The sequence below is a fragment of the Stegostoma tigrinum genome, chromosome 7 (genome assembly GCF_030684315.1).
Source record: "Stegostoma tigrinum isolate sSteTig4 chromosome 7, sSteTig4.hap1, whole genome shotgun sequence".
Lineage (NCBI taxonomy): Eukaryota > Metazoa > Chordata > Chondrichthyes > Orectolobiformes > Stegostomatidae > Stegostoma > Stegostoma tigrinum.
The window spans coordinates 80,450,756-80,469,019 of record NC_081360.1 but is presented as its reverse complement, the minus strand read 5'-3'; the positions used below and the strand labels follow the sequence as shown (position 1 = coordinate 80,469,019).

The window sequence follows — 18,264 nt, the reverse complement described above, 5'->3', positions numbered from 1 at the left end:
AAAACATGCTTTTACTTCCACCTTCTAATGTCTAGTAAGTATTTTCCAAGTTTCTGTAATATCACTTACATTCTTTGAAATCTGGGGAACACAGACTCATTTTTGTCTGTCTTTCATTGTTGGATGATGCCGCCATTCAAGGGATTAATCTGGTGAACATCTATTGCACCCTCTCTGTGGCAAGTATACCCTGTTCTAGATAAGGAGTCCAGAATTATGCACAAATTCTGGGAGAGTCTCACCGAGACAGGGCATTTGCACGAGGACTTCTTCACCTCTGTACTCAAGTCATTTTGAAATTCTAGTCAACACACTGTCTTTCTGATTGTTGCTGCACCTGCATTCTAACTTAATAGTCATCAATTTTAAAGGAAGGAAAGAGGCCCTCTGGTCCACCATGCATACATTGGTCATCAAACATCTGTCTATTGTAATTCAGCTTCCCAGCGCTTGGTCCATTGCTTTGTATGCCATTGTGTTTTGAGTATAAATCGATATATCTCTTAAATATTTTGATGGTTCCTGCCTCTAGGCAGTGAGTTCCCGATGCCCACAAACCTCTGAATGTTTTCTTTTCACCCTCAAGTACTCTCCAAACCTTCTGCTTACCTTTAAAGTACTACACCGCACTGCCCCCGTACCTCCCACTGCCACGATGCTAACAATGACCCCTGCACTAAGGGTTTATATTTCTCCTTACCTAACCTGCCTGTTTCCCCTAGAACTTTGTACACTTCAAACTCCCCTCAGCCCTCACTGTTCTAAGGGAAATAACTCCATTCTATTAGTCTCTCTTCACAGAAGAATCACTCCAGACCAGGTAACAACCTGATGAACCTCTTATGTATCCTCTCTTGAGCAATTACATCCTCCTTCTAGTGCGGTGACCAGAACTTTACTCTGTACTCTTACAGTGGCCTAACTAACGTTATATACTGCTTCGTCATAACCTCTTTGCTCCTGTATTCACTGCTTTAACTAATAAATGTAAGTATCCTAAAAGCCTTCTTAATCACCTCATCTATCTTTCCTGTTGCCTTTAAGGAGCATGGACACTAAGGCTGTCTGATCCTCTACTTCCTATTGTCCTACCATTCAATTCGTACTCCTGGTACTTGTGAATGCTCACAAAATGTCCCTCACTTTTCAGGTTTAAATTCTTTTTGTGACTGTTCAGCGCTTTTGATCAATCTGTCTGTATTGTCCTGTAGCCTAAGGCATTCCTCCTTGCTATTTAGCACATAACCAATTTTTGTGTTATCCACAGACTTATTGATCATACCTCCTAAATTCACTCCAGCTCATTAATATACACAACAAACAGCAAGGGACCCAGCAGTGAATCTGGTGGTATGCTGTGGACACGCTTCCAGTCACTAAAACTACAATAGTTTCCCACATTGAAATAATTTACATTGTTAACTGTTGCAGACTGAGCACTGATCCTTGAAGTACCGCACTGCTAGCAACTTGCTATCCTGTGAATGTTCCTTTTTGTTCATGCTGTTTTCTAACTATTAACCAATTCTCAATCGATACTAGTAAATGTCCCCAATTCTATGTACTCCAGTTTCATTTGCTTGCATTGCGTTAGTAGCCTTGTGAAATCCAATCGTAATTCATCCACTGGTTCCCTTTCATAAGTTCATGTTAACTCTGCCTAGTTTTGCTGTTCTTTTCTAAAAGTTCCATTATCACATTTTCTCTAATAGATTCTAAAATATTCCCTCCTAAGGATATCATGGTAACCGGTTTGTAGTTCTCTACTCTCCCGTTTCCCCCCTTCTTAAGGTTATTCTATTTCATTTTCATACCCTTTGCATAATAAACATCTGTTCTGTTGTTGACATCAAACCTATTGCATTTTTGTGCTTTGTGAAACACCACCTCATTAAACAAAATATGATCTATCAACACAGATTTCTATATGGGATTTGACTTGACCTGTAACAACATTAACTCGGATCACAGCATTGCTTCCTTTGTCTGATCAATGTTAGGATGATCTTAAACCTCTGAAAATTGACAAGCTTAAAATTCAACATTGAAGTGTAACTCATTTTGGGGGAGAAAAGCAATGGAAAAGTTACAAAATTTTGAATTTGGCAGTGGTTTCATGAAGAGTGAGTGTAAATTATACAACATATGTTTTGTGAAATGTTTTGATCGCTCAAATAATGTAAGAATGTGACCGTCAAAAATATTTTGATTGTGCTGTAGGAAGTAATATATTGCAGGTGGTAAAAGCGGGTAAAATCTTCAAAGCCAAAAGACATAAAAAAGGGGAGGGAATTCTAAGTTTTTAAATAGTAACTATAAGAATTAAAGTTGAACAAGTTCACATACATGTGATTTTTTTCACCAATACTTAATGTAATAATATTAATATACATAGTTTGTGTGAAAATAAGCAGGCAACATATAAACTATTATAAAAACTCCAATAGGTATGTGAAGAGAAGGCGATTAGTTCAGACAAATGTAGGTAGCTTGAAGGCAGAAACCAAAGTCACAATGGGAAACAGAGTTGGTAGACCATAAAATACATATTTTAGTTCTGTCTTCAGAAACAGAGATAATGTCCCAAAAATGTAGGGGAATGCAGGGGCTGGTGAGAAGAAAGAATTGAATGTTATTGGATAAATTGATGGGAGTAAATTTGTCTTTATTTGAGTGGCTGGCTGTGTGACTAGTGGTATGCTGCTGGGATCAGTGCTTGGACCCTGGCTGTTCAAGATATATATATTAATGATTTTTAAATTAGGGAAGTAAATGTAGTATCCCCAAGTTTGCAGACGACTGAGAGCTGAGTGAGATGATAAACTTAGGAGGATACAGAGAAGTTGAGTGAGTTCGCACATGTTTGGACGATGATAGTATTTTATGTGTGTTTGGTTAGACTTTGGTTGCAAAAACAGGAAGGCAAATTATAATACACAACCAGACCTATGTGTCTTTGTACACCACTAACCGAATGTAAGCATGCGTACAACAGGCAGTGAAGAAGGCTGAAGGAGATTGGCCTTCAAAATGAGAGCACTGGAGTATAGGGGTAGGGATTTCTTGCTGCAATTATATAGGGCCTTGGTGAGATTGCAGCTGGAGTGTTAGGTGCAGTTTTATCTTAACATCATCTTATCTGTTTGAGAGAGGATGTTGTGAATATGGAGGGATTGTAGCAAAAGTTTATCAGATTCTCCAGAACTGACATATGAAGAGCAACTGGTGTGGCTATGATTATGTTCTTTGAAGTTTAAAGGATTGAGAGGAGGTCCCTTAGGCGTATAAAATTCTAACAGGACTAGACTGGGTAAATGCATAAAGGATATTCTTGATGACTGCAGAGTTCAGAACCAGAGATTATGGTTTAAGCCTATGGAGGGCCATTTAGGATTGAGATGAGGAGAAATTTCTACTTTTACACAGTGGTGAGCATGTTGAATTCTCTGCCACAGAAAGCAGTTGTTGATAAAACTTTGAATGCTTTCAAGAAAGAGTTAGGTATAGTGGTTAACTCAGTTGATTGGATGGCTGGCTTGCAATGCAGAGAGATGCCAATTTTGGGTTTAGCTTCCACATCAGCTAAGGTACTGTGAAGGATTCTGCTTCTCAACTTCTCCCTCACCCAAGATATGGTGACGATCGGGTTAAACCAGCGCCAGTCATCTCAGTCTAATGAGAGCACTCTGGTCCAGTGGAACTGTAGCAACTATGACTCAGTTGGTTGAATTGTTGGTTTGTGATGCGATTGACATAACTCTGCATGGGTTCAGTTCTACTTCCCAACCTCTCGCCTTGACTGAGGCGTGGTGACTCTCAAGTCAAACTCCTTCCATTTGTCTCTTTTGATGAGACATCAGCCTTACAGTCTGGTAAGATTATGATGACTTTTTATACAGTTCTTAGCGCCAAAAAAATCAAAGGGTATGAGCTGAAAGCATGAACAGGATACCGAGCCGATCGACCATGATCATATTAAATGGCACAGCAAACTCGAAGGTCTAAATGGCCTGTTCCTGTTCATATTTTCTGTCTAAATCTAATGTATTAGCGCCCGCAAATTGCTTTGTTTTACCAGTAGTGCAGAGGATCCCTTCCAGTTGATAAAAATGCATTAGTGGTCTGAGATAACTTCTTACCATATCATGTCTACCTTTGAACCAGCTGCCAGCGTTTGCTCTTTCTCCATGGCTAATTAGCCTACCAATTTTTGAGTAGAGGCCAATAATTTATTAAAAGTTTTGCATATAGCACTTAACTTCCTGTGCACTTAACTTCCGGCACATCACACTTTGTTTCCATTTCATTCTCTTGAATAAAAAAGTACGTGCCATTATAAATTGAATTTCTCGTGTAGAGTATCGGGTTTGTTAACTTCAGACATAAGTTTGGATTTGATGTTTTAAATATATTTGAGGATACGCTTAAAACATTTTAATCAAATAAAATTCTTGTTAACCTTCTTATGATACAGTACATTATCTGACTCACTTTGATCTGCAATTAATTAATAACCATTATGAAGTGTGGGGCAGTCATCAATTATTTTCCATGGAAAGAAAATAAAATAAATTTTGATATTTGACAATGAAGTAGAATACTAGCTTGTTTCAACAGACAAGACCCTTAAAATGCTGGAATGTCAACATGTGAAAGAATTCACACTGTTGGCACTTTTAAGGAAAAAATGTTCAATAATTTTATAGTTGCAGTTTTTTTCGTTAAGAGAAAATAACCTGCAATGTGCTGTCAACAAGGGAAATAAGTGAGTGGGAAATTTGGCATGAAGTGAAGTATGCTTTCAGTAATGGTCTACTTGCAGGTAATCAGCAATCCACTCAAGCAAATTAGGCTACGTGCCTAATATCGGTTTACCTTCTCATAAATGTTGACCGCACTTTTTAATACCAGTGTAAATCAACAAACCATTTAGTAAGTATTTAGGGTACTGTCAGAACTTCCCTCCTGTGGTTAGAAAGTTGGGCAAGATATTTGTGAAACTGAATTCCATTTCGAAGGTAGACTGAAAGGCTATAAAATATGAATGTTTTGAAGTCTTTTCTGGTGGTTCTCCATGTTACAATCAAAGCATATTCCACGATCTCTTGATTGTATGTGGTGGCTTGATTATCCTGAAATTTACTTTTAAGTTTTCAGTCAGACCATGAGTTAATTTAAAATCTACTTGAGACTGCTTTGAATTGCTCAATTGCCATTCATTCAGGCAAAACAGGTGTTGGGTGAACTTGAATGGTACCTCAGTTGTTGAAAGTTACAGTATGTTATACAACATAAAAAAAATGAAGCAAATACTCAACAACTAAATCAGCACCAATGGGGAAGAGAACAGCTTTAGTATTTAGGGTCAATGAACTTTGAGTATTGCTTCACTCCAAGTTGCCAAGGGTGATTGACATGGCCTGCAGAAAGTGGATGCACCAGTGCATGAGTTGAAGTTGTTGGGAACAAGGCAGTTGTTAACAGCATGAGCAGAGATTTACTTTGTGTGTGGCCTATTTAACAGGCGGATACAATATGAGACTCTGGGACTGGAGTGTGTCTTCTAAGAGAAAGCCTTGTCCATCAATGTTGCTGTAGTTTGCCAAGCTACGCAATATCTTTGTTTGGTGACCTTCCACATCTTTGATTTCTTACTTTCATTCTCTTTCTTCATGCTAATCTTTTACCCTGCGACCATAGCCTTTACAGACCCACGTTGACATTCCTACTCTTCTGCAAAAGGGGTCCTCCCCTGTATTGCAAAATTATGTACATTATTGCAGACCTTTGGAAGCCTCCTTTGATATTTTGGGCTGCTATTGATGTGGGATAACTATGTTTGACAGTCATTCTATAGAAGAATCTCCAAAGCTGAAGCGGAGGAGGGATAACATCTGTTAAAGAAATATCGCATTCTATTCTTGCTTTTAAATAATTTTCTGATTTAATGAACTAAGGGATTTTGTCCAGAGGAACACTGATTGCTCTGCAAGCATTCAAGGGCTAACAGGTTGTTAACAGACTGGTGACTGAATTTTCATCCCTGAGGGACAGGAGGTCCTACTTTAGAGAATTGCAAAGCAATTAGAAGCCGACAGTCTTCCAAAACCTTTGTATGGAGGAAAGCAGCATTGGATTAAGATTTGATTCTGTATTTAGACGCTATACTATGTACCAAACTGGCAGGCCCAGTAACTGAGATAGGAAGCTTGCATACAGCTGCCATTGGGAGGGAAAGGCATCCTAGTTGGAAGAGGATTGGGCATGAGGTTAACCCTTCGATGGACCCATTAAGAAGAGAGGGCTAAACAAACAAATTTGCTGGAAAAGCTCAGCAGGTCTGGCAGCATCTGTGAAGGAGAAAACAGATTTCACATTTCAGGTCTGGTGACTCTTCTTCAGAAGCATCCTGAGGAAGGGTCACCGGACCCAAAACTTTAACTCTATTCTCTCTTTCACAGATGCTGTAAAAGCTGCTGAGCTTTTCCAGCAACTTTGTTTTTATTCCTGATTTAAGCATTCACAGTTCTTTTGGTTTTAAAGAGAGGGCTCTTAGACCGGCTGCTTGACATGTGTGTCTTCTGCCACTGGTAAGATCCTGATTGTGGCAGGTTGAAGCTCTTAATGAGAATTTACCTGCCTACCTAAGGGTCTATCATTTTCTGCTGGGCGTACCACAGGTAGAGTTGCAGTGGATGTGCATGTGACAAGCAGGCTGCGTGGTGGATTTAACAATGAATGAAAAGCAGGTCAACCTGTTGTTACCTGACTTTTATTAGGGCAAGATATTGATATCTAGTTGTGCTACAGGTTTTGCTCAAATGGCATTTGGTAGAGGATGCCCACACTGAATGTAATTTGCCAGGTTTTTCAGTGAGACCAACTAGTATTTATTTGATGTGTAAATCATATTAAATCATCCATTCCATGTGCACAATGTCCTTTTCTGCAACTAGTTGAGCATGGTTTGACATTTCCGAGTCATATCCAAATTTTGTGCTCAGGAGATTTTTGGGGCTATTTTGGGGTTATTTTCACAAAGGGATGTAGATTGATTAATAATATCCATTCAGATGTGACACAATAAACCTCTGGCACAGGTGGGATTTGAAAATGGCTTCTGCTCAAGAGATAGGGGCACCACCACTACAGCACAAAAGCCCTTTGAAAGTCACATTTTGGAAGAACGGAGAGAAGATTTGAACTCATCACAGGATTCGGAATCCAGAATGCTCATCGTTACAGTGTAGAAGCCATTCATTTGTGAAGAGAATTGAATGTGTGATAAATGGGCACAGTATTGTTGAAAGAAATCTGTTTGAAAGTCAGGTTTTAGGATGTAATTTGTGTTAATCGCTGATTGCCAGATTTGAATTTATTTGGAAGAGTTGAATTAGAATCTTGTAGGTATGGAACTCGCACTGATTAGAAGTAATTTTCAAGGAGTGTAGTCTATGGATTTATGTATGATTATTAACTGAAGATGCCTAATGCACTGGCTGACACCACACAGGTTTCATAGTGGCTTAGAGATAAGGAGAGGATACACAAGTTCTCTGGCATGGCACTGGAGCTCCTGGTGCAGGTGATACAGAGAAGGATGAATTATCTTTTCTTACTCTTTGTTCTGCAATTGCTGGTGCAGCTATGCTTGACTTCAAGTTGTTCACTTTCCCTTGCAAGCCAAAGGGGACATCAAGTAAGATGTATGGAACCCAGCCCACTATTTCTCTGGGTGATGTTATGATACTATCAATGTAACAATAGCCAAGTTGGATCCCACAACCTTACATAGTAGAACATAAGTTTAATTTTTGTAGTTGTTTACCATGATGGTTAGTGACTGAAAAATGTTCACTTGAAGCTGCATATTAAAACTAAATTTATTACACAAAAGAACAAAAATGGAAATATTGGACATAGGAGGAGGAGTTGGCCATTTGAGTCATTGAATCCAGTCTACCATTCAACATGATCATTGTTGCCCCACTATCTCAATTTCATATTCCTGCTCTTTCCCCATACCCTTCAACAACTTTAGCCTCCAGAAGTTGTCCACAGCCTTCTGTAGTTCGGAATGCTACATATTTGCTGCCATCTAAGTCAAGAAATTTCTCTTCATTTCATTTTGAAAGTGCCTACCCAGTATCTCAAGATTCTGATTCTTTGTTTTGGTCTGCTGAGACAGAGGAAAATGTAACTCTTACATACAGTCTGTCCAGCTCTTCTAGAAATGTATACATGAGACACCTCCTCATTCTTCTAACCTCCAGTGGTTTATGGGCTCAGTCAACCTGGGTCTCTTCTTATGACAAATCTGTTATCCTAACAGTGAGCCGAGTGAATCTGCAATGGTTTGCCTGACAAGTAATCATTTTCTTACGTAAAATGACCAAAACTGGATGCAGTACTCTGGTTGTGGACTCACCACAGTCCTGTAGATCTGTAGTAAGACATCCTTGTTCCTGCACTTTATCCTTTTTCTATGAAAGTTAACATGCTCTTTGCCTTCCTAACTGTTTGCGGCACCTCCATGCCTGCTTGCAGTGACTAGTGTACGTGGACAGTCAGGTTACTTTGTTCATCAACATTTCCTCTAGATTTGTGTCATCAGAAAAATGTTTCATGCGATTCCCTCAATCGGACTATTGCTATTTAATGTGAACAGCAGGGGCTCAAGCTAAGAGATTTGCAGCTACCACATGTGCAAAAAAAAACATAATGAGAGTTATGTTCAGGCATCCAAACAGTCATCAGGATTTGGGGCACAAGATACACCAGGAGACTTGATAAGGCATGCAAGAAAGGCAAGGTTGCAGTGATTATGGCGGATTTCAATATGTAAGTGGGCAAATCAGGTTGGTAGTGGATTGCAAGAAAAGGAGCTTTTTAAATGTTGTCCCTTGAAAGTTTTATAAACCTATTGGAATAAATTTCTCCACACCATGAACATTTGTCTACTAAACGCAGTTTTAATATAAATCAGAATTTTGAGATTTTTGAGGAGTGTTGTAAATAGGTTTGTAAAGTATGAGAGGTTTTTTGAAATGGCTTGCTATTACTTGAACATATAGATTCAATGTCCGTTATTTTGAAATTTTTTATTGTGTTGTATAATGAGTTGTGAAACTAATTTATGGGACAATGAGATGATTCTGATGCAGTCGGAGTGTATGCTATTGAATGAAAGCTACCACACTATAATTGCTTGTTTTACATGTAAATAAAACCAGATAAATAAAATTATGTTAAGTAGTAATTATTTTGCTGCTGGTACAACAAAGGGTATAGATCACTGGTTGATTGTGTGCCATTAGTCCAAGTTTGAACTTTTTTTTTCTCCATGCCTTTCACTTCCTTTACCCAGCTCGGTGCTGTCATGTTCATTGTATGTTATTCCTGCATTTGTTTGCGCTCCCAAATGTATAACTTCGCTGTTCTCTCGATTGAATTTCCTTTGCCACTTATTTGCTTACTCTAACGAGCCACTTAGTTTGTCCTGCAGTTGACAGCCATCTTTTCTATCTCACTGGCCAATTATTGGCAATTATGTCTTCCACTTTTAAACCTAAATAATTGAGTTTTTGACAGGGAAAACAAACATTTCCTCAATTAAATGTTGAGAAGATCAATAACTTGTTTTATTGCAAGTTCCTTTCCCTCATAGTTGTGTGAAGCTGGATTGCCTACATTCAAACTCCTGAACTGAGATGAAGTATTACCGCTGACTGACTCTCAGGACCCTCCGACTGACAATACTCCTCTTTGACTTGATTGTAGGCTTGTTCCCCTTAGATTTTTGAGACGTGGCCATTTGATTGAAGCACATTCAGTGAGTTTGCTGCATAAGTTGCTGGCACATTCTTTTGGTGTGTAGCACAAGTGCTGTACAGTAACATGTCTACCCTCTTGGCTGACAACGATGACAGCCATGACAAATTGCCTGGCTTTGTGACTGTACACAGAAAATAGCCCTGAGGAGCACCCTTCTCCAATACATGAGATGAGTGCCTCTCCCTGCATTCAAAGTATTCCTGAAAAAGCATCCAATAAAATGTATTCGTGTGCTCCAAAGTGTAGCATTGAAGTGATTAACTAACTGTATTCTAAGTGAGTCTGAGACTTCCATGGCTTGGTGAGGCTGGTATATGTCTTATTTCAACCTCCGTAGATGGGTCACAGCTGGGCCTGCCTATGGAGTCTGCCCAGAGACGTTGGATGCTGTTGGAAGGTTTGGAAGAGAGAGTTGGAGTTGCCAGGAATTACCTTTGACTTCCATGTTGGAATTGTGTGAATATCTTGGGTTTATTTGCAATTAGACAATCTAGATCCCTGTTGTCCTTTTATTAACCAAGTTTGTTGTCAGACAGGATTAAGAACAGGTCCAAATAATTCCCTCATTCCTGTTTAACCCTGTTTTAAAGAGCAAGGCCCAAGACATAATAATATTGTACACTTCATATTTGTAACATAATCATGGAAACTCCTATTATTAAATTGGAGCCTTGCATGTTCAGCAGTTACACCTAATTTTACTAAAGTTAAGGACAAGTATTGTGGCTAAAGTTTTGCTGATGATATAAACTAGATGAATAAATTTAGTTCCACTATTTATTCTTTATAAAGTGCTTATTTATCAGCATAATATGACAAGACAGGATACCAAGATTTGTTTCATAAAACACCTTTTTCACCAGACATGACACAAAATGTTTGCAGCCAATGTAGTACAGTTACTATTGTCACACATATCAATATGAAATGCGATGGCCAGTTCTCACACAGCTCCCACAAACAGTTGATTTTGTGTTGTCAAATGTACCTAAGGACAATGAAAAGTTTTGTTTTCCCAGCAGTACAGGTAGATCATAACAAACAAGGACTTACAGATCATAGGGTGCTTAGACAGACCGAGGCATAGCAGGTTACAGCTACGTAGAAGACACACAAAGTGAGGTCAATATTAGATTTGAAATTAGAGAGGTCCATTCAGCAGTCTTATAACAGCAGGGAAGAAGCTGTTCTTGAATACACACATAGATCAGGTTCAAGCTTCTGTATCTTCTGCCTGATGGAAGATGTTGAAAGAGAGTATTACCAGCTTGGGAGAGGCTTTTGATTATGCTGGCAGCCTTTCCGTGGCAACGAGAAGTGCAATTGGAGTCCTTGCATGAGAGGTTGGCTCCTGTGATGGACTGGGTTATGCAGACAACTTTCTGTAGTTTATTTACAGTCCTGGGAACAGCAATTGTTGTACCTGGCCATTAAGTATGCAGATACACTGCAGAAAGCATTCTATCTGTAAAGGTTGGTGTGGGTCTTTATGAATATGTTGAATTTCCTAAACCTCTGGAAGATAAAGAGGAATTGTTCTGTCTTCTTGACCGTTGGATCTATGTGGGAGGTCCAGAAGAGATTGTTGGTTATCGTCATTCCTAGAGACATGATGCTATCGACCCCCTCTACCTCAGCTCTGTGTTGATGTAGATAGGACCATGTCTTCCTCCTTTCTTTTAGAAGTCAATGATTTTTTTTTTGTTTTGCTCACAGTGAGAGAGAGATTGTTATGACATCAAGCACTTTATTCCCTTCTTGTGTTCTGACTCTTCATTGTTTGATATCTGGCCTACAACAGTGGTTTCATCAACAAACTTGTAGATGTTGTTTGTATGAAATTTGGCTACACTTGTGAATGTACAGGGAGTACAGTAGGGGGGCTGAGTACACATCCTTGCGGTGTGCCATGTAGCTATTAGTTGAAGCACTGGAGGACATGATTGCTCAAATTAACAACTTGCCATGAGAATTAGAGGGTTTCTAAGAAATATTTTGGGGATGAGAATGAATACCTTTTGAATGAGAACTTGTTGCACCATTGTGTGATCCTCTGACTAAGTGTCCCAGTCTCTGGCCTTCTCCTCTTCCATTGTTTTCTTGGGATATATGGAGTAGCAGATTTTTCAAAGCAGAATGTAACAACTTTTGATCGAGAATGGTATTTAACCCTGATTGGTGCGAGGCTATGCACTTTGGAAGAAGAAATAAGATGTGGGACTTTTTAATTAATGCTAGGACACTGGGTAGATTAGAAGGATAGGGGATCTTGGAGTAATTGTTCACAGATTCCTTAAGTTAGCAAAATATGTGAAGGATAGTTATGAAGGCAAATGGGACACTTGCTTTCATCAGTCATAGCATAGTATGTAAGAACAAAGAGGTAACGTTGGAGTTATGCTGAATGTTGGCTAGACCACATCTGGAGTACAGTGTGCAGTTCTGGTCACCTGTTTACAGGAAGGATGTGATAGTGCGAGAAGGGGTGCAGAAGAGGTTCACCAGGATGTTTCCTGGGATGGAGCAATTGAGCTGTGAGGAGAGACTAGATGGGTTGGAATGTTTTATTTAGAGCGGAGAAAGTTGAGGGGGACATGACAGAATCATATAAGATTTTGAGGGATATGGATAGGGTGAAAAGGAAGCAGCTGCTCCCTTTGGTTGAGGGTGTCAATCAAGAGGTTAAGCAGTTTTAGTTCAGGGATAGGAGATTCCAAGGTGGATTTGAGGGAAAACAAAAACGTTTTTTCACTCAGGGTGATGGGAATCTGGAATGCACTGTCTGGGAAGGTTGTGGAGGTCGGAAACCTTGCAATCTGTCTAAAAAATTTTGAATGAGCACTTGAAATATCATAACATTCAAAGATGTGGGACATATGCAGGAGATTGGCATTAGTGTGCCTTTAATAGGAGTAATTGTCAGTGCAGACATGAGGGGCCAAGGGTCTTTTTTACGCTTTGTGACTCCAAGACGCTGACTCTAATGAAGAACTAATTACGTTTGAATTTTAACTTAATAAGTTGACAACCTAGACAGGAGGGATACATGCTTTTATATGAAGCCTTGTCATCTTATTTTTTGTCAAATCAGAGTGTAGGTTTGCTTCATGGAGGGGGCCTCTTGGCAGCACCGACTGTGACAAAGAAATATCTCTCCAATCCCATTTTCAGGTTCTTGGTTTGCAATCATCTATGTAATAGACCTCATGTACATATCTAAATGTCTTTCTGGTGCCTTAAGAATTTCTACTTCTATCAGCCATTGAGGCAGTTTTGACTTGATATAGTACCTTGATGTGAAGTTATTGCATCCCTTAAGTTCCAAGCAGTAAACATTGTTGTCTGTCTCAAAACTGACAACCCTTGTGATGTATAAAGGTATAAAGGTAAAGTTCTTCACATGCTTGATATCTGAAATGAAAACAAAAATGCTGGAAACAGTCAACAGCTTTAGCAACATTTGTGAATAAATGTTTTACATCAACATGACTGTTCACAGCTGGGTAAAGGTACAAATGTGATGAATTTTAGGCCTTTGATAGAGGTTAGGAGGAAGAAGAATAAAAAGGAATGACTAGAATATGGTAGAGAACAGGAGAGATTGACAATTATGTCATAGAACAAAAGACAAAGCGAATATTTTTATACCCTTGTAAAGGATTGTTTGCTTGACTACATCTAATTGGATATTGTATAGAGCAGACTTTGAAATATAGTCAATACCTTATCATGTGATTATGAATTGTTCCACCTGATTGGGAAGCTGTAGGCTATGTCAGATAGAAGTTGTTATCTATGAGAAATAGAAATTTGAGACTTTTCCTTTTTCCACTATTTTCTAACAACTTTTGCTATTTGTTTCTTCAGATCATGGACCAGATTAATTTAGCAAGCAGTGAAGCAACTTTTGTAACTGAGGGGAATTTGAAATCCTAAAAATGGGTGAGCATCATCTATTCATTCCTTTGCAAAAGAATTATTGATATATCTTGCTTTCTTATAATGGAAAATCTATATGTCTACCCACTGTACAATTCTGTTTATATGTATTTGCAGTGATTCACTTGCTTGTTTTCCAGATATGAAGTCAATCATTTTGTTTGGGGTAGTCCTCAACAAAGAGAATAATGCCACTTTAATCAATATCATAAGGTTGCAAATGAAGACAAAAATGGAATAGGGCCACACATGCTTCCCTGAAGGTCCATGATAAAGCTTTTGGGATGAGAAGACAAATCACATGCACATTTCTTATTGTTTGGGATTTTCACCATCTGTGCCAGTCACTTTTCCAGTTAAACACTGCAACAGATGTTCAGAAGAGACTGCTTTAGTTGTACACTGGGTATCAAGAAACTTTGTTTCAGATTTATCTCAGCATCAGAGGTTGATTGATTTGCTGAGAACCAAAATTGCTGGTTTGGTATTTATCTGAAATATTGCAACAACTTGCATGTTTTTAGGCAGTGGTTACAGATTTCAGAATCAAGAAATTGTATTTTCAGCTGCTGGTGGCTCATGAAATTTCAGCATTAAGTTGTCTTCCATAACGGAATATTGCACTGAAATTTGTAAATGTAATGGTTCCTTGATCATCTCTGACAATGTCCTGGACCTTGAGACATTGGAGCAGAAATTAGGCTATTTGGCCCTTCGAGTCTGCTCTGCCATTCAACCATGGCTGATAAATTTCTCAACCCTATTCTCGCACTTTCTCTCTGGAACCTTTGATTCCCTTGACAATCAAGAACCTATCCACCTTTGTCTTAAATATACTCCATGATCTGGCCTTCTGTGGCAATGAATTCCATAGATTCACCACTGCCTGGCTGAAGAAGTTTCTCCTCTCTGTTCAAAAGGGTCTTCCCTTTACTCTAAGACTGTGCTCTCAGGACTTGGTCTCTTCTGCTTTTGGAAACATCATCTTCCCATTGCGGTTCATTGAGGTTTAAAGGGCCATTGGGAAGTTACCTCATTTGCAGCTAGTGGGAAGACTTGTCTCTAGCACCCACCTTCCCTAACCAAAAGATTCCTTATTTTCATAAATGGGTTTATCAAACTTTAGCTTTCAAGTCTGGCTGTTTTCTCCTCATTCCTATTTACTATACCCAGGACCTCTTGTTCTACTTGGAGCTGTATTGATCTCCGTTTGAACTTGCAGTGGGAGTGGGACCTTAGTGGAATCTTAACATCCAAATTGTGTTTAATATAGGTTTGCTAATAGGTGTTTTATCTACTGATCGCATAATGAACTGCAATTATAAACAGGCCTTCCTGTTATTTTTGTTATGACAGAATGTGTAAGTGTTCACACTAGTTATAGATTAATTAAAAATAAGTAACAAAGCCACAGTTTTTCCTTTGAGATGAATGTTTATTGAAGGATCGAGAAGAATGTTTATAATATTATTATTAATAAGATGTTGGGATCCTGAATTCATAAGAGCTACTGGCATAAAATTAGAAGGTTCTCTTGTACTACTTATCCAAGACCATTAAAGCTTTAAGTTCTTAAATTTAAAAAAAAATGTTCAATTCTGACTTTGGAAAATTGGGCTCACATGACACATTCACACTGCTAGTTCGATTTCCATGCAAAATTGTTTGAACCTTCTATTGATCTTAAACTAAGAATGTAAATAGGGCTCCAAAAGTTCAATTAACTGTATAGTAAAGCTTGTTGGATTTGCTAAGTACTCTGTCTACCTGTCTATCCTAATTTAGGTATTTAGATGATGGAGGTACATTCTAAATGGTTACATTTTGGACTTTTAGAGTAACAGGTCTGCATCCAGCCCTGTCGAAGGGAAATTTTGGCCAAACTGGATTCAGGCAGTTAGTTATTAGAAAGAGAAGAAGAAATGTCCCAGAGTTGACACTCCCTTTGGAGTCTCCCAGCATCAGCTTGGGCACACAGGTTTTCTGGTGGTAATCAGTTACTCCCATCTGTCAGCTGACTGATGGATCAGTACTTTTCTGTTGAACATCACTTGAAAGAAAAACTGACAGCAGCAAGAAGACAAAAATATATTCTGGATGGAGGTCTTCAAGTTTATAAATAAGACTAGTTCACTAACACCACTGCTGTCTGTGCCCTGAAGAACATTGCTTCTCTCACTATCTGTTGTAGGCCCGTTCTAGCAGCAATGAGGGCAAAATTGGGCGTCATGGTGGCTCAGTGGTCAGCACTGCAGCCTCAGCGCCAGGGACCCAGGTTCGATTCCAGCCTCGGGCGACTGTCTGTGTGGAATTTGCACGTTCTCCCTGTGTCTGTGTGGGTTTCCTCCCACAATCCAAAGATGTGCAGGTTAGGTGAATCGGCCATGCTAAATTGTCTGTAGTGTTCAGGGGTGTGTGGGTTGTAGGGGAATGGGTCTGGGTGGGATGCTTCGATGGGCAGTGTGGACTTGTTGAGCCGAAGGGCCTGTTTCCACACTGTAGGGAATCTAATCTAGTCTCATTTTATATCCTCACTAATTCAATCGTTCTAAACACAACTGACCTTGACATTATTGGTAATTTTCTTTAGAAAAGGAAATTTGCCATCCTTTCTTGCCATGGGCTGCACCTGACATTGTATCCACAAGAAAAAAGATTCATTCTTAAGTTTTTTTCTAAATGGCTGAGCAAGTCATTCAGTTCAAGCAGTTACGAAAGCCAGCAAATGCTGGGCTTGCCATAGCCCATGAAAGAATAAATATCAACTAATATTACAGAGAATATTTAACAAGGCTATGCACTGATTTATGAAACCCAGTATTCTTTATGAACTGCTTTTCAACTTACCCTACTACATTCTGCAATTTGTGTACTGTGCAAGTCCCTCTGCTCCTGTACGTCTTTGGAATTTTCTTTTATATCATTGTTACATCTTCTTGTTCTTCCTAGCTGAAGTTGATAGGACATGATTTTGATGGCTGTTATAGACAGTTTGCTATTGTATGCCTGTTGCTGTATGCTGAAAGTCTGGATCAGATTTGCAGTGCAGGTTAGACCGAGACACACTGCGCTGTTTAAGACTGAACACTGAAGATGTAATGGAGAAGAATTACAGTACACAGGAATCTCATGAATAGAGCAAATTCCAGTGACAGTGAAATCACATGAACGGAACACATTACACGGCATGAAAAGTCCTTAATACCAACCACAATATAAATTTTCTTTGCCATTATAGACCTGGGCAACCATGTCCAGCACAACTAGCATCATTGGCCCAGTTATTTATTGGTTCGGCCATTTTCAGCATAATTGGATATCATATTCACCAGATAACTCAATCAGATCTAGCAATATCTTGAGCACAAGGACAACATACAAAAATTCTGGTCCCCACCACTGTCTCCTCCAACGCCATATCCAAAGATTCTTTGCTTTTAAGATAAAGCTGCCTCTGCTGTCAACTGCTTCTCTCCGTTTACTAGTGTTGTCAAACACTTTGTCTCTTCCTGTCCACTCTACCTAATTCAGTCCTCCTTGCCCTCTTCAAGATCAGTTTTTCAGAATGATCTGTCTTTTACTGACGTCATTCCAAGCCACTCAGTTCCTGACCACTTAATGACTGTTAGTGATTCTTGTACCTGTTGACATTTTTTAAATGGTTTGCTTTCCTCAGGTACTATCTTTCATTCTGCAAATCTACTATCTTGAATTACCCTTAGCCAACTTTTGCTCCCCATCAATCTTCTCAAATAAGGACTCCATTGGGTTATTATGCATATTGTCAGTCCCCAATCATTTTGTCCTTGTTCCGCAAAACTCTTGGCTTGAATCATTTGTCTGTGACTTCTGTCTTGCTAACAATATGAGTAAACAGTCACAACTGAAATCCCTTGGTCCTCTGACTGTGTTGTGTTATTCCCCCACATTTCTTTAGCATCTGAAAAGTTGTAAAAGGATAAACACTCTGTCTTACCCATTTACCCCTCCTCCATTGTGCATGAGTACTGAGTGAATGTGATTCAATTCTATTACCAACTTACCTGTAGCAATAGTTTCTAGAGTCCCTCGAGAATTTATCCTTGACACTCTTCATCTAAATTCAGCCCAATGGTGATGAGTATTATCCACAAGCAAGGAATTAGCTTCTGGATGGTTAGCAAGCTACACAATCCACTTCAATTTTCTTAAACCTATTTTCTAATCAGTCTTTTCGGAGAGGTTATTACACACTCCTTGAATAGGTGGGACTTGAATTCGGACTTCTTAGCTCAAAGGTAAGGATACCACCACTGCACCACAACAGCTCCTTACTCTACTTCTTTAATTCCTCTGTTACCCACAACCTTCAGCCATTAGTCAGTCTGTCTAATATTAAATTATCAAAAGTAAATATTCCCTTCAATTTAGGTGAAGGTGAATGGTGTTTGTGGGTTGCAAATTGATACATTATGTTCTGGATATGTAATAAATATTGCTCTGCCCCATTGA

At 39.0% G+C, this 18,264-nt stretch overlaps 1 protein-coding gene across 12 annotated transcripts in view; it reads left to right on the top strand.

Annotated features, from left to right (window-relative positions):
• The window catches only part of gtdc1 (glycosyltransferase-like domain containing 1), a 417,621-nt gene that overhangs the window by 35,925 nt on the left and 363,432 nt on the right, over positions 1-18,264 (top strand). For 11 of the 12 annotated variants that reach the window (XM_059647446.1, XM_059647444.1, XM_048534511.2 and 8 more), the window contains one exon: positions 13,702-13,776. The exons of the other annotated variant lie outside the window; for it this stretch is intronic. The gene's annotated coding sequence lies outside the window, so the exon portion shown is untranslated. The remainder of the gene's footprint in view (positions 1-13,701; positions 13,777-18,264) is intronic. 12 annotated transcript variants of the gene reach the window in all.